This window comes from Protopterus annectens, chromosome 9.part0 (genome assembly GCF_019279795.1).
Source record: "Protopterus annectens isolate FY-2018-M chromosome 9.part0, PAN1.0, whole genome shotgun sequence".
Lineage (NCBI taxonomy): Eukaryota > Metazoa > Chordata > Ceratodontiformes > Protopteridae > Protopterus > Protopterus annectens.
In genome coordinates this window covers 232,038,203-232,051,431 of record NC_056743.1, presented here as the reverse complement: position 1 = coordinate 232,051,431, position 13,229 = coordinate 232,038,203, and the positions used below count along the sequence as shown (strand labels likewise).

The window sequence follows — 13,229 nt, the reverse complement described above, 5'->3', positions numbered from 1 at the left end:
GTATTAAAAAGAAATATCATTTTAAACAATCAAGAAATAAAATTTGAAACAATTACGAAGTTAAATCAAAGAACATATGCATGTATACATGTCCTAAAAATCTGTCCAGGAGACTCATGGTTTGAAAACAGCCCAGGGCCCACAGTATGCTTAATCCACCACTGGCTAGATGCATTTCCAATGAATGTGAGTTTCAAGGGAAGAGAAGTTTACTGTTACTCATGGTAAGTCTGTTTTCAATGTGAAACTTTTGTTTTGTTTCTCAGATGTTCGTCTGTGCTTGCGCAATAAAATTAGAAATACAACTTTTAAATTAAATCCAAATCTCTGCATTCATTGTAAAAGTCAAAAAGAAAACAGTATGCACACTGACAGGTCTGACACTGTTTATAGTATTTGCAGAGAGACAGCCAAGTAACAGGAGACAGGAATGGTAGCATATGTGGGGGGGGGGGCATGCCCATTACCCTGCCTAAGGCCTCATTTGACCATAATCTGGCTTTGCCCAGTGCTTGGTCAATATCTCTCAAACCATTGTAAAAGTCAAACATTTTTCATCAAGACCCAGAATTGAGTTCTCAGTTTTAGTAATAAAAATACACAATTAAAGCTAAACATTCTGATCCATGTATTTACCGTAACAAAGTACTGAAATTATATAAACAGGTAAGTGTGGATGTGACTGTGCATGTATATCTATCTGTCTGTATGTCCATATATATACATACACACGTGCACATACATATGGATGCACTTCAAATACCGAAGTACAAAAAGAAATGTGAAAACATCAATCCCAAAGCATCAAAACAACAATAACAAAACACAACTCTCATGTTTCCTAGGGGGGTAAACACCCTTGCACCCCATTATATCATCCCACTTCATCCCCTGTTAATTATACATACTAACGCCAAGATCATACAACAGCAGTGAAAGGGCAAATTACCAATCTCTGTTGTTCTGCAATCTCCCACAAAGTAATGCCAGCACAATCAACTTTCCCATCAGAAAAAGAGATCCTTCTAGATATATATATATATATATATATATATACATATATATATATATTTACACACACACATATATATATATATATATATATATATATATATATATATATGTATGTATGTAAGTACTGAAATCCTTATCTGAACTTCTAAATATATCCAACTTTGCTATGCTCTCAGTATAACTCTGGCCTATTAGAAGTAGTAGCCAGGCAGCTAGTCCATTGTCTGACTGCAAGAGGCTGGAATTCTAATAGCTATAGGAAAAGAACACAGTATAATTAATAGAGGACAGCCAGGAGAAAAGCTATTTACAAACATGTACCAAGGTAAAAAAAAAACATCCAGATCTGTATGTTAAAAACCAGTAACAAAGGGAAAAGTTTAATTATATTTTGTAGCAAAATTACGTTTGACTATCTCTTTGAAAGAATAAGCACATTAGAGCTGCAAAGATGAACATTATTTTGCCCTGTGAACTGTGAGTTACTTATATTTTCTCATACTCTCAAGGGGAGTATAAAACACCATGGTCTTATCATTACAGACTGCTACATTATTTTAATATGCAATTAGAACATGAATCATGAAACCACAGAGTTACTGACATTTAATAGATGTGGACTTGCATAGAATCTCAGATGCATTTTAATCAAGAAAACAGATCCAGTATAACATAATGAATGCAAGAATGTAAGCAGACATCCTATTATAGCATGTCAATAATTCTGGAAAGCAGTTTCTTCAGTACAACTAAATACCATGTATTTGTTGAGACAAATAGAATGAAGTCACATTACCATCTATGTGCATGCAGTCTGAATCCAGGCTGTAAATGCAGCACATTACTAGTTAGAATATAATTCATTAATAGTGAGTGATTCAGTGATTCCTATAGCATTTACCCATGGCTGATGTGGTTTAATCACAAGGGTAACATTATTTAAGAAAAACATTACTTACTTTTCTTAAATAATATCTTTGAATGACTTCCGCGGTGGTGCAGTGGTAGCATTGTTGCCTCACAGCAAGAGGTTCTCCCGTTCAATTATTGGCTGGAGTGCGGGGAGTGCCTTCTGTGTGGAGTCTACACGTCCTCCCCGCGGTTGGGTGAGTGTTTGAAAAACATGCGTAAATGGGCGTGCCTTCGTTGAAGGTTGAACGTCGAGCTGGCACCTCTGCGTTCGTGAAAATCTACTGCCAATCATTAGCGGACTGGAGTTCCGCTATGCCATGGTGACCCCTAACCGGGAAAAGCCGAAAGACAAACAAACTTAAATAATATCTTTGTATGACAGCTCTGTGGTGTTCTTCTGTTTTCCTTGAATATCCCTCTGCTGTTTTTTGATGTACTGTGCATGCATATGCGACAATCGTTCTCACGTTTATGCAGTATATCAGTGCTGTGTGACAGGTGCTGTGTATAGGAAGGAACAGAGTAAGAAAGATCTCCATTGCTTTTTTTTTTTTAATTAAAAAAAGATGCAGGACACAAAGTACAGGAGACACAGGACACAGAAAATAAAAGGATAATCAGGTACATTTCTCTAGTTTTGCATAATGTACCTGATCATTCTTTTATTTTTGTCTGTCCCATTTCTCTCACTGGTTTCAATTGTCTGGTTTTATAAGGTTATTATTTTTTTTTTTGTTAAACTGAAAGAAAAGTGAAATTTTTAAGGTATATATTAATGGAAGAAAGTCAGGGAGACTGGACCTTTTTCCACTGGTATATGCACGGATTTACAACAGGAATGCTGGTTGGGTTGAAAAATCAGCATGCTACTTTTTGAATATTAATACAGTCAATGTATAATATCCCTGTTATCATTAAGATAAATGGTGGTATTCATTGTCCTGCCCTCTGTTTTTATGTAGAGATGTACTACATCATTATGCAGATACGCTCAGCTGAAGTCTTTTGTGCAAACAAGAGTAATGCTGAGGTGTTTGGTTACACACACCTCCCTATGGCAAAAGCATAAATTATGGGTTTACTATCACATTTTCGAAAATGTTTTTATTGAGTACTGACGTGCTTGAAAAACATTGCCGAAAGTTACGATAGTGACCAATGAAAATAACGAACGAAAAAAATGTCAACAATTCAAAATCGAATTGACATTTTTTTTTTACTTACCTGGACATCTGGTGCCATGCAACACACGGTTTGCAGCCCCCCCCCCCACACTCCCTGCTACATATATATCTATCTATATATATATATATATATATATATATATATATATAAATAACTCTGAGGTCGCACTACAGTGAGGGAAAGGGTAGCTTTCCCAATATCCACTATAGTGCAATCTGCATTCAAAATGTTGACTCCACAGCAGAAAATGCTAGTATGTATTCACTGTTGTGACTTCAACATTTTTTTTTGTTCATTTCAAATGTTGAAAACTTGCTTTTGGGATTAAAAGTTCACACCATGAATGTGCAACATTTTTATTGTAATCTTAAATTATGCATGTTCAAGCAGAAAATAATTTTGTTCCAAAAACTGACAAATCACCTAAGCCTCTAACACCAACTCACCTTCCACCACTCCTATATTCTCTGTATACTTTTCATCTTTCTGAAAAAAACGTATCGCACTCTGTTTATTATTTCATTCATGGTTATCAATTGTTTTACACTCTGTAGGCCTGAGCTGTTAAACAATTGTTTTCTGTTATTGTGCCTTTATTGATCTGTTATTCCTGATATTTGTCAGCATCTTTCACCTGGGCTGTGTCTTCAAATGTTCCCTTTTCATTACTGCACTACCCTGGCAAATATATCTGAAAAAAAATAGTAACAATAAATAAGAATGCAAGATGAGTAAAATTCTTGATGCAGAAGTGTGACTGAAATTTCTGCAGTCTGGTTTGGATCAGAGAGCTCAAATACAAGACTTGCAGACTGTACCTGCATCACTTCTTTTCACACCAGTAACAACATCCAAGTGTATATAACAGCAGTGACACTCTTCAGCAAATGCTGACATCCCCGTGTATTAATGCCCCTCTGCATTCTACCCTTCCTTTGTGCAACTGCAGTGTGTAAGTGGCAACATTTTGTGAGCAGTTCTTTTATTCATCAGTCGGAATAAAAGCTGTTTCTCTCGCTGAGACTCACTCTTGTATACAAATAAATATGCCAAAAGCCAACAGATCTACCACTATCACTTCTGTAACTAGAAATAATTGTTTCATATACAAAGATGGGTCTGTTCCACTTTTTCCATTACAGTCCCACCACAGAGATGCTTGTAAGTGGGGCGGAGAGGAGTGCACCTTCCTCTGTACTAATGTGATGTTGGAATTGGTATTTATACGTAGCAAGCAGAAATGGGGGATTAGACCCCAACAGGAGGGGTACAGAGGACTTGGCACACCTCAAAAAATGCTTACTTAAAGAGTTTTCTGCATCCTCAGTCAGGCAACACATCTATAAGTACCTTGTCTTATTAGCTTGCCAGCAGGTCCAACCAAATGATAACTTAAACTGTTGGCTGTAAATGAAATGGACCAGACACACCATTTCACTTCCTGGTCCATCATTTATACAAGGAATTGATAACTCGCTAAAGTCTGACATATATATATATATGAGGAAAGATTATTTGAATATCTGTTACATATTAGAGTTAATTAAGGCATTATACTAAAATATTTTCAGTCACACACTTGTCTACCAATTGATTTTAATTACAGACCCTATAAATTTTTGCTTCAGTATCCTTCACCATTTAAGGATTTACACAGTAAGTTTATTTTTTGTCTCATCTGTGACATATTTCTGTAATCAATCTTCTGTAATTCAACCATATAATACTAGCTGAAAGCTTTTAACTAGTATTATATGGTTGAATTATTCAATATAATGCCTGGTTTGTGTGTTGCCATACTTTTTACTGGACTTATTCTTCATTTTGCTGGAACCAGCACATTTGCCTTCTGTGGTGTGAACTTCTATCTTATTATTTTAATCTTCTGTAATTATTCATCTGTATGAAAGCATGTGAAGGCCTTCAGATTAATCATCTTCTGAATATACTATTGATACAGACAACTCCATTTTCCAAGTAATGTTACTCTCTGGTACAACACATTTAAGTGTCACATAGCTCACAGCACCAGTGTGCCATCCAACAACAGCCCCTAAGGCAAGACAACATACCCAACACTTTAGTCATAGGTGACTCTATAGTCAGGCACACTGATGTCCCACTCACCAGGCTAAACAAGGAGAAAATTACAGTCAGCTGCCTGTCGGGTGCCAGGATCCGCCACACAACACATGCACTCAAGTCACTCCACAACAAGTACAAATATGACTCTGTCATTATCCATGTTGGAGTGAATGACTTGAGACATACCTCCCTAGACTACATGAAAAGAGACATGGTAGAGCTCTTGGATCATGTGGCCCAGGCAGGTATGACCCTAGCCTTGAGTAGCATCCTGCCTTCGCCCAGAATGTTACCACAGTATAAGGGCAAAATGACTGACTTCAACAATTGGCTAAGCTTCTAGTGTCATTCAAAGGGGATCCAGTATCTGTCTGCCTGGGACGATATGATCGACAGACCACGATGCTTTGCCAGAGATGGTCTGCACCTGTCACCCCTGGGATTCAGGTTACTGGTTAAGGCTCTTGCCACCCCTATACTGCCTTTTTTAGGCAAAGTTCAAAGGACAAAACCACCACTGTAATAGGTACAAGCATGCAAAACCTGAAGGTAATGCTACTCAATGCTAGACGTTTAAAGCTCAAAATGCACTCTCTCGAGGCAATACTAAAAATGGAGAACATCGATATCTGTGCAGTAACTAAGACCTGGTTCAAGGCTCCAGAGAGCACCCCTGCAATACCAGGCTACAACTCTTACCACACTTTTCAGCCACCAAACCAGGATCGAAACACTAAAGGTGGAGGAGTGTACATATTCACCAAGGATATTCACAACACCAGGCTAGTTGCCCAACACAATGCATCTGAAATTCTCCAGGTGCAACTAACACTAGGTAAGACTGCAATCCAAATTGTAGCTTGCTACAGATCCCCCACCATGCCCCAAGATTCTCACTACACCTTTCTGAATGTACTGGAAAATATTAAGATACAACCATAGACCCTAATACTGGGTGATTTCAACTACCCTGCTATTAACTGGGAATACTACTCATGTACCAACACCTTTGCCTAACAGTTCTTGGAATTCATAAATTCCCATGCCCTGGATCAACTAATCCTTAGTCCCACCAGGGGCTCCAATATCCTAGACCTGGTCATTACCAACATGGGAAATCGCTGCTCCACACCTATGGTCACCTCCTCATCGGTCAGGTCTGACCATAAGCTAATCACCCTTGACATCCACATCCCACCCCACCCCCCCACCCCCAGTAAGGAAACCTCCATAAAAAACTTCTCCAAAGCCAACTTCATGCTACTCAAGTCAGAAGTGACAAACTTCATGACACCCATGCAGACGGGAACTGAAAGTTCGACTGCTGAATCCTACACTAAGGCACTGTACGAGCACATCCACTCGTGTACGAATCGTGCCATCCCCAATAGAACCAAGACTCTCTCCTCCACAAAAAGGAAGCCAATCTGGTGGTCCCCTGTCATAAACAGACTATACAACAGAAGGAAGAAACTGTTGCAGAAAAGAAGAAAATCCCAGGATGCAAAAACTCCCTTACCAGCCTCAGTAAGAAGCTGAGAACCCTCATAAAATCCTCCAAAGCTAGTTATTAAAAACAAAAATGAAAACTCCAGCAAAGCTAGAACTTCCACTGAGTGACCTCCCAAACCTCTTGTATTAGAGGAAAATGACTTGTTTCGTCATTTTAATGGACAATTTCAGGCCAATAAAGCCAAACCCTACTAGCTGCGGATACGCACATTTCAGCCTTGTTATGACCTCGTCAGGACAGCACAGCACAAGCAGAGTGTTTGAGTAAGCATTAGAAACACAGGGCTGTTATACCCATCTGATGTCCATTATCATTAGGATCACTGCAAAATATTCAAAACAACAAACTAAGACAATGAGTGAGAAGGTTACTTAAAAACCAATCAGTAAAAACAAAAATGAAAACTCCAGCAAAGCTAGAACTTCCACTGAGTGACCTCCCAAACCTCTTGTATCAGAGGCACATGGGATATATGCAAATGAACCTTATGAATTTCAGGTGTTTCAGCTCAATGGCAATTCTGAATGCCCATGACTATTTATGAAAATAAAATTGCCAAAGATTCCAAAGACAACCACAAGGCATTCAATAGCTATGTCAGGAATCTAAATGGCAATGCTCAGATCTGCTCTGAATATACTGATCCCAAGGATATTGCCAATATCCTGGCAGATCGATTCAGTGCAAACTTCACCCCCCTCTCACCCCCTAAAGGGCCCATCTCAATACTGAAAGATTGCCAAATTCCGGTAATAACTGCTACACAGGTAAAAAAACGCACTCTCCAAAGCTAAGAATACAGCATCCATGGGACCAGATGACATCCCAGGCTGTGTACTACATGAACTACAAAATGAACTGGCATCTCACCTAAGTGTCATGTTTAATCATAGCCTCACCTCAGGCTTCGTGCCCACTGAGTGGTGCACAGCTACAGTTATCCCACTCCACAAGGGGGGATCCACCTTGGATCCCGGGAACTACCGCCCCATCAGTCTGATGAGCATGATCTGCAAGGCCATGGAAAATATTATCATGGAACTTATAAACAAAGACATTGTCAATCTTCAAACACTGGACATCAAGCAGTTTGGGTTCATGAAGGGCCGATCTTGTCTCCTGAACCTGATTGACTTCTTTGAATCAGTCTCCAGAGCTGTGGACAAGGGTAAGGTGGTCCACACAGCCTATCTGGAACTTGCCAATGCCTTCGACACCATCCCCCACTCTGGAATCATAGATAACCTTACTATGCTGGGCATTAATCCCTATGTCACTCTATGGGTTGCCAACTGACTTACTGGCAGAGCCCACACTGTAAAAGTCGCTGACTCCAAATCCAGCTCCAGACAAGTGACAAGTGGAGTACCTCAGGGTTCAGTCCTGGGACCACTCTTATTTAGCAGCTACTTCTCTGAAGTACAGGCCAACACTAAGGGACTCTGGCTAACAAAGTTCGCAAATGACTGCAAACTGGAACCATTATTGAATCCTCAAATGATGTGGATATTCTACAAAAGGGTCTTACAGAAACAGATGCTTGGTGCCAGAGCCATGGGCTCAAGCTCAATGCCAAGAAATATTCCCTTTGGGAAAAAACATGTACCCATGAATTACCACATAGGTGGCATACACTAAACACTGAAAGTGTGATAAGAGACTTAGGGACACAGATGGACAGTGGTCTCACCTTCGATAACCACATCACCACAACAGTCAGGAAATCCTTCTGTGTGGCACACCTCATCACTAAGGACTTTTCATCCAGAAAAAAGTAGGTCATTGCCCCACTGTATTCATCCCTCATTAGACCCATTATAGAATATAATGGACCATTTGCTATGTACCTCTCAAGACATCTGCAAATACTGGAAAGGCCGCAGAAATACCTCACTAAAAGAATCACAGGCCTAAACCAGATGCCTTATGTGGACCGTCTAAAAAACCTCCACCTACACACTGTCACATATATTGTCTACTCAGAGGCAATCTCTGCTTAACCTACAAGGCCATGTCAAACTCAGAGCTGTTGGACATGCTACACTTAAAGAAATCCCAATCCCTAAGAGACACACATTCCAGGGATCTAAACCTTGTCATCACAATGAACAAAACATGCTGGAGGGATAGGTTCCTGACCCAGAGACTCCCCAGACTCTGGAACAGACTGCCCATACATGTCAAGCAGAGCGTCTCTTTGGCCCTCTTCAACAGGAACCTTGATGATTGGATGGGGGATAGGAAATTCACCCCAGCGATCACATCAGTCACCCTGCTAGACAGGGGTCCAGGGAAGTAAATACTGTGGGAAGAAATAGCCAGGGAATTGTTATGGCTAGGCTTGTATAAGCCCTAGGGCCAATAGCCTAGTACCAACCTATGAACCTAATCAGTACTCTCTCTTCCAGCAATGCCAACCAATCTTTTAGCCACTATACTGCATCCTGTTTCCTGTAGCCTTGTCTGTTGTCTCACTATTTCCTTATCCCTCTCAACTCTAATAGCCACTCCAGATCTTTTAATAACAATTAACATTTTTTTTTGTCCAAAGCCCCCTAAAATATGATTTCACCACAAAAACTATTATACATATCAATGGCCTGTTACTTTAACTACAAATAACCATGCCCTCTTCCCTCTCTTGTGGCCCTTACTCTAACTCCAGATAACTATTTCCTCTCCTCTCTCTCTCCTTCCTTTAGTTGGCTTTGCATTAATCTTCACTTTATCCTGCCACTTTTTCCTTACTCAGATACATCATATAGTTTTCTGTCCTCACAGTCATGAGTTCTTCATTACACTACAAACATTCTGAATATATAACTTTCTCCTCACTGCATTTTGACAACCCACAAGGTTTCTCTGCTGCAGCATCTCATACATGTATCCCACATTAGGCTCCCGTTTCCTTCCACTCTCTTCCTCCTCTTGTTCATTCAAGAAATGAAAAACATCTGAAACTATTCCATCTTCTCTGATCAGATTAAAAATGTGCACCATATATTTAATTTTAGTGTGTGTGTGTGTGTGTGTGTGTGTGTGTATATGTATACACGTATTTATGCATATATAAATATACACTCATGCACTCACGCACACACACACACACACACACACACACACACACACACACACACACACACACATGGGTTTCCTGCAAAAGGCTGAGTATGTCTTTGGCTGACAGCTGTTTAGTTGACCATTTTTGATTGACTAAGCAGCTGTTTGGCAGGTGTCTGAGACTGCATATTTCCATGGGTTGGGGATTATGCTATTAGTAAATGTCTGTGTAGTCTTGGAGATAGTATATATAATTAGCGGGGGGGTGCAGCCCCCTACGTGAAGTGTCAGGTGAAGTCCTTGCCCCCTGCAAAAATCAATCTTTTTTTATTTTTTATTGCAAATTTTGCATGAACAAAGGCTGTTTCCTGACACATGTGTAGTGTCATGTCAGTGTTGGTTTTTTCAATGTTTTTGCATCTATGCTGTGTGTATTTACTCTTTTCTACTACACACTCACACACGCACACATACATACATACATATATATATGGGTCCCCTTGACTTCATCGACACGCCGAAACACTGACGCTAAGAAGACCGACACGAGAAAACCGACGAAACAGATGATCGACAATGCGAAACACCGACATGGACAACGTGTGAGCGCGAGTCGGTAAGTGTGCGATAGTGAGGGATTTAGCGTTAGGGAGCGGACAGGTAAGTGTGTGCTAGTGAGGGATTTAGCGTTAGGGAGCGGACAGGTAAGTGTGTGCTAGTGAGGGATTTAGCGTTAGGGAGTGGACAGGTAAGTGTGCGATAGTGAGGGATTTAGCATTAGGGAGCGGACAGGTAAGTGTGAGATAGTGTGGGATTTAGGGTTAGGGTGCGGGAAAGGTGAGTGTGCGTAGTGACGGACTTTAGGTGTAGTGGCAGGTTAAGTGAGTTAGGGTTAGGGTGCGGTAGGGTAAGTGTGCGATAGTGACGGAATGTAGGTTTAGTGGGTTAAGTGAGTTAGGGTTAGTGCAGGTAGTAAGTGTGGTAGTGTCGGACCTTAGGGTTAGGGTTTGGGTTAGGGTTAGTGCATGTATAGTTGTGTGTTATGTAGTTTACGCTTTGTGTGTCGGTGTTATGGTGTTCGGTTTTGTGAGTTGTCGGTTTTGTGCATTTTCGGTGTTTTTGTTCATAGGTTCATACTAGGCTATCTGCCCTGGGGCAATTATAAGCCTAGCCCAATTCTGTATGGCTTACGCCACCCCTTGATTTGAGTATACTGTGCCCTTTTTAAGGTTTAGTTTACTGTGCCTCTGTCTAATAGTGACACGGGAGTAATCCCTGGGACAAACCTATGATCCCCCATCCACCTATCGAGATTGTTCTTGAAGAGATTCAGTGAGGTGCTCTGCCTCACATGAACTGGAATTCTATTCCAGAGCGAAGGGAGCCTCTGGGTTATGAACCTGTCCCTCCAGCAAGTTCTATTTATTTCTATGCTGAGGTTCAAGTCCCTCGAGCATGTGGCTCTAAGGGATTTAGATTTACTGAGGTGGAGCATGTCCATTAATTCTGGATTTGACATAGCTTTGTATGTCATGCATAGATCGCCTAGAAGTAGGCGGTATGCAACTGAGTAGAGCTGGAGTTTTTTTAACCGAGCAGCATATGGCATCTGTTTGAGACCCTTGATCCTCTTGGTGAGATACTTTTGGGGTCTTTCTAATTGCTGCAGGTGTCAGGTAAGGTACATCCCAAAAGGGGCATTGTATTCTATGATGGGCCTGATGAGGGATGAATAATGGGGCATGATTACCTCTCTTGATCTAGATGTGAAACCCTTTGTGATGAGGTGGGCTATGTAGAAGGTCTTTCTAACCACTTTGGCAATGTGGTTTTCAAAGGAGAGATTGCTATCAACTTGGGTCCCCAGGTCCCTAATAACATTCTCTGTACTTAATGGGTTTCCGCCTATGTGGTAATTTGTGGGCACATTGTTTTTGCCAAAGGGTATGACTATATATTTTTTGGCATTTAGCTTTAAACCATGGTGCTGGCACCAGTTATCTGTCTCTGTGAGACCTTCTTAACGGATGTTTGTGTCCGCTGGAGAGTCGATTATGGGGCCCAGTTTGCAGTCGTCTGCGAACTTGGTGAGCCATAGTCCTCCCACGGTTGCCTGTACCTCGGAAAAGTATATACCGAACAAGAGTGGTCCCAGGACAGAACCCTCTAGGACGCCACTTGTGACTGGTTTCGAGTCTGACATGGCTCCAGCAACTCTCACTCCGTGGGTTATGTCTTTGAGCCAGTTTGCGCCCATCTTGTGACATAGGGGTTTATATTTAAACTGGATAGCTTATCTATGATGCCCGAGTGGGGTATTGTGTCAAATGCCTTTGCAAGGTCCAGATAGGCTGTGTGGACTACCTTCCCTTCATCTATGGCTTTGGTGACTGTTTCAAAGAAGTCAACCAGGTTCAAAAGGCAGGATCTGCCCTTGACAAAGCCGAACTGGGTAGGATCTAGTGTCTGTAGGTCCCCAATGTCTTTGTTTATGAGCTCCATGATGATCCTCTCCATAGCCTTGCAGACTAAGCTAGTCAGGCTTATGGGGCAATAGTTTCCAGGGTCTGTAGAGGCTCCACCTTTGTGGAGTGGGACCACTGTTGCTGTACGCCATTCTGTGGGCACATATCCTGTAGTGAGGCTGAGATTGTATAGCTGTTTTATTTGAGGGATTAGTTCCTCTTGGAGTTCATGTAGGATGCAACCTGGGACGCCATCTGGTCCCATGGAAGCAGTGTTTTTTGCTTTGGAGAGGGCAGCCTTCACCTGAGCATCAGAGATGTTTGGGAGGCAGCCCTCTGCCGGGATAGATACTTGCTCTTTTGGGGGAGGGTGGAGAAGTTTGCAATGAACCTGTCTGCCAGGATATTGGCGATGTCTGTGGGTTCAGTATATTTTTTATCATTTAGAATCAACTCAGAACAAGTCTGGGAGTTGCATCCCAGGTTCCTAACATAACTGAAAAAAGCCTTATGATTGTCTTTGGTGTCCTGTGCAATTTTTCTCTCGAAGCTGGCCTTGGAGGATTTTATGAGGATCGTAATTTTTGCTAGTACTGATCAGAGATGCCTTCCCTATTAGGGATTTTGCTCTATCATGTAGTAGCTTCCTCCTTTTGTTGTACAGTTTATTTATGGCAGGGGTCCACCAGACTGGACGCCTGCCTTTGGATGATTGGGTCTTGGTTTTGTTTGGGATAGCATGATCCATGCATTCCTGGAGATGTCCGTAGAATGCGTTTATATAGGATTCTGCAGTTTGGGCCATAGTTTCCACTGGCCCTGGGGCCTTGAAGGATTCCACTTTGGTTTTGAGAAGTGAGAAGTTCGCTTTTGAGAAGTTTTTCACTGTGGTTTTCTGGGCTGGGGGTGGGGTCGGGATGTGGACATCCAGTGAAATTAATTTATGGTCTGATCTTACCAATGAGGGATATACTTCTGGTGTGGAGCATAGAGTC

At 41.3% G+C, this 13,229-nt stretch overlaps 1 protein-coding gene across 5 annotated transcripts in view; it reads right to left on the bottom strand.

Annotated features, from left to right (window-relative positions):
* TUB (TUB bipartite transcription factor) overlaps positions 1-13,229 on the bottom strand; it is a 1,349,284-nt gene that overhangs the window by 388,058 nt on the left and 947,997 nt on the right. The window lies entirely within an intron of this gene.